At 37.2% G+C, this 4,554-nt stretch overlaps 1 non-coding gene across 1 annotated transcript; it reads left to right on the forward strand.

Annotated features, from left to right (window-relative positions):
• The first annotated feature begins 440 nt into the window (after positions 1 to 440).
• TRNAG-CCC lies at positions 441 to 511 on the forward strand. Its single transcript has one exon. It is a non-coding gene; the product is annotated as a tRNA-Gly (tRNA).
• Positions 512 to 4,554: the final 4,043 nt, after the last annotated feature.

Raw genomic sequence — 4,554 nt, forward strand, 5'->3', positions numbered from 1 at the left:
ACTGTATGTGATAGAGACAGAGCTATGAAAGTCTAAAGAATAGAACTATTATTACTGTCTAATGAGACACCTCCTAACTAAGTGGTCTTAGACTTGGAAGTACAAGAGTACAGCTGCTTTTTTACTACCCCCTTCAGCCAAAAATCACTGATGCTTTCTTGTTGATCTTTGATCATTATGACTTAGGGCAGATTTGGACCGTTCACTTGTGTACTCATGGCTATAATTTCCCTAATGTGCTTGTAGTAGATCTTGATCATCTCCAGTGCTTTAATTCAAAGGCAACAAGATATTTTAGATCTATGCAAGTCCTTTGTTTCATCAGCTGAAAAAAAGGATCCTTTGTTTTTAAGGACCATCCAAATGGATAACTCTCTGTGCAGCACTTTGGATGCTGGAATACATAAAGCAGATTTGATAGCCCAAAAGGCCCCACAAGAGCACCAGTGGTGTAGTGGTATCATGCAAGATTCCCATTCTTGCGACCCGGGTTCGATTCCCGGCTGGTGCAGTTTCCACGTCTTGTGCAACAGCTGCGAGTCTTACGTCTTTACATAATCCTGAGCTGTCCCTAAGATCTGTGGTCATACCACCAGAGGGTGAAAATGGTTCTGTCCTGTTTCCTGCAGAGCCTGATTTTTCTGGTAGGGTTATTAGACCTCCTGTAATGTCTTTGAAAAATGCTTGTGTGTGGATTTTTATAAATCAGTTAGTCAGGGCTGTGCATACAGGCAGGATCTTACAGGTGTGTGACATTGCTGAAACCTCTAGGTTATATTTACTGGATTTTCAGTTCTATCAGGAGTAAGCTCCTGTGTCCATTAGGTTGGTGAACTACTTGGAAAACACAGAGAGCTGAGTCTAGGTATGGACAACCTCTTAACAGAGACAAGGCAGTGTTAATACATACTACATACATGGTATATGTCAGGTATAGTTCAATAAGATGCATATAAACATTTCCTGTCCTCTTGCTTTCTGCTTCTGTATTACTTGAATTTTGGCAAGGGAAATGAAGTTGCACTGGGCTTGCACTGTCTTGCAGGTTTCTCATGGGCTATATAGAAGCTACTGCTGGCAATAAGACTATGTGTTTAGGAACCAGCAGTTCACATGCACTGAAAGTGGAATGTGCAGAGGTAGAGTGTGTATTAAATAATCTATGAAATTCAGTCTTTATGCAGCTAGAAACCTTTGGGTTTTGTATGGTAAATTATGTTTCCTTTCTTTAACTAAGAAAATTACAACAATATATTAAAGGAGCTAATTTTTGAAAGAAGCATCCTGGCCATTATTTCAGCTAAGGAAATGTGTGATCAGTGCCAACCTGTTGAAGGTTTGCAGATTAAGTACTGGAAACAATCTTGTATATCCTGGGAAGATGGTTACAATAGCATTTAGGTTTATTGTTCTTATTCAACAAATACACAGTGCCAGTACAATTTATTTTTCAGTTTTCCTGCTCTTCTACCAAAAAAATATACCCCATTCCATCCAAGAATATTAAGTTCTAATAATACAGACATTTTATTCTGTCAGACAAAGCAATATCAAAGTTTATCTGTAGGTTTTTTGTATTGGATTCAGTTTGGCTTTTGCTGTGTAATCCAGTAATCTAAACAAATAGTGTTTTAAATTCACCTCTGTTAAACAGTTAACTTCTACTGAAAGATTGTTTGTATGCAAATAAATTAAAATTGTTGTATGTGACATAAGAATTCTGCATACTTAGGAATTTGAATTCACGAGCTGTATGACTAACCTGTACCACTGCGCTGGTGTGAAGTACCCTAGACATGGTCATTTTTTATAAAATAGATGAAATAAGACTGTGTGACCAATTTCAACAACTTCAAATGAAAAGGCTGGAGTTTTTTTATCATCCAAAAATGGTATTTTTATATTATATTTGGGAAGAGGGGCCCACAAAAGCTGGTTAATATTCAAGGATCACCTCCTTCTATCTCAAGAGCAGTCAATTCCAATGAGTAGGAAGACAGGCAAAATGCCAGGAGGCCTGCATGGATGAACAAGGAGTCCTGGGCAAAACTCAGGCACAAAAAGGAAGTATACAGAAGGTGGAAGCAGGGGCAGGTAACCTGGGAGGAATACAGAGACTTTATCTGAGCATACAGAGATGCAGTTAGGAAAGTCAAAGCCCAAATTTAATTTAATCTGGCAAGAGAGATCAAAGGCAACAAGATGGCTTCTGTTAGTGCATAGATCACAAAAGGAAGACTAGAGAAAATTTGGGCCCATTGCTGAATGAGGCAGGGAAGTTGATGACACAGGACATGGAAGAGGCTGAAGTACTGGATGCCTTCTTTGCTTCTTTCTTTACTAGCAAGAACCAACCTTCAGGAATTCCAGGTTCCGGAGACCAAGGGGAAATGCTGAAGCAAGGAAGGTGTACTCTTGGTGGAAGAGTATCAGGTTAGGGAATACTTAAGCAAACAATACACAAAAGGCCCTGATGGGATGAACTGCTCTTGGTTGTTGGTAAAGATCCTCAATGGCACCTTCAGCCCATTTCTTTCCTGTTACAGACAGAAACAAAAGAATGCTTTCCTAGTGGGAAATAAATGTTGTACTCAGAACTACTGTTTTGATTGTAGTTCATTTATTTTAGGATAAAGAGGTTCTTGAGATGCATCTTGTATTTCTTTTAAGGCAGTTTTAAAGTTCTGTTTCAACTACACCTATTTTTTAAATTTTTCTTCCAAAGACTCATTTTTCTGGGTTAGGCAACCTTCGTATCCTTGCTGTCAAGAGGTTTTTACTAGTAGATCAAAACTTAGTGATGATGTCAAAGACAATGTTGAAAGTGCAAAAACTATCATTATCTACTGACTGTCAAAGTGCATAATAGTTCGGATTAGGCTGTTCTGAGACAGCTCAAAGGAATCTCCTAATGCCATCCTCTGCCATCCAGTATAAAGCAGCAGAGCTCAAGAGATATTAGCGGTTTTCTGGGAAGCCTGTCCATTCCCCTACCAACCATGTTGTCACCTGAAACATTATCCAAAATTTCACCAATATCATGCCATTCCCTAGGAATTCAGAAATTCAATTTTATGTAAGACCTGCCCATTCTGAAGAACACAGCTGCTGGTACTGAATAGTTATTTTTATTTATTTCTTTGGGTGGGGGGAGAAGTTTGGAGTGGATGTATACTGAAGCTTGTATTTCCTAACCTTGAAGGGTGTCAATGTATTTTGCAAAGATTTTGTTCCTTTTTCCTTCTCTTTTTCCCCCACTCATTTAAATTGTATTTATTTCATAGTTTTTTGTTAAATCTAGGAACATGAGTCTGGTGATTATGATTCCCATCAGAAAAATATTTTCATTCTTGACATTAATATTTATAACTTTAATTTATCTTTTTCTGGAATTATTTTCTATTCTTTGCTTAAATAATACTGTAAATTTCTTGTCTGCTACAACATCATTTTTACATTTCATAATATTCCTTGCTGATTCTTCTGCTGTATTTGTGTTTGCCAGTTCTGTTTCTATTTTGCTTTTCCTAATCAAAGACTCTGACATGTGCTAACTTAATGGCCAACTTTTCCTTCATTTGGAAGACATTTTAAATCACCTTTGCATTTGATACCTTTTGGTTTATTAATGATGTGTACTTAAGAGTATAAATATTATTTTGGACTGTTTCACTTCTGCTTTTAATTCTGTAATAATTTTAATAAACAGGCCAGGATTAAAGAAATATATTATGGGCTAGAGGAAAAACAGAAAGAGAAACTCAAGAAGGAAAGGAAAATATGAAGAGGACAGAAGACAATGAGAGACAAATAGCTGATCTAGAAGCAAAATTTAAAAGAAATAAAGTTATCTTGAAAGATCATAGTGAGGTAAAATAGATTCTGGACCATTCACTAGCATATTTTTTGTCATCATTAGAAAAAAATAAGAGGAAACAGAAGTCCATAGCTCAGAAGAGTTGGATTTTGCAGCTGTGCAGTTGTGCTGTGATACAACATAAAAAAACACGACATAATTCCATCCCTCTTTTTGACCTTGCTTTCTGTATTAGAAAAATCTGTCTCTACCTTCCAGAGGGGTTCTGGGGGACTTGAGTTGTGGGGCTTTTTTGGGTCTCTTTTAACAAATTTGTACTTGATTATTTCCTTTGTTCTACTTTGCTTGCTTATCAGCTGAAGAGAGCAACTTCTCAAAGCCTTTTTTCTATAAGCCATATGTGCAAATATTTGCAAACAAGTCCTCCCAAATGTGAGCTGCCCCGCGCTGTAGAAATGGGTGGACATGCATTGTTCACTGTAATGAGTTGTTTTACAATGTAGGGGAAGTATCTGAAGCTTCCTGATTTTTGGCAGAGGACAAAAGTGTCTTAAGGACCTGAATTGAAAATACAGCAATCAGTGTGAAAGAAGTAATTATTTCTTAAGTGTCTGGAAGATGAAGGAATTTTCATTGGACCTTACTGCCAGAAATTCAAAAGCAAAATGCCTTCATTTGTGTTTCTAAATCAATAGGAAGCAAAACTATGTGATGGCATGTGTCCAAAACTAAGGATA

This window comes from Chaetura pelagica, unplaced genomic scaffold (genome assembly GCF_000747805.2).
Source record: "Chaetura pelagica isolate M959 unplaced genomic scaffold, ChaPel_1.0 scaffold109, whole genome shotgun sequence".
In the NCBI taxonomy this organism is placed as follows: Eukaryota; Metazoa; Chordata; class Aves; order Apodiformes; family Apodidae; genus Chaetura; species Chaetura pelagica.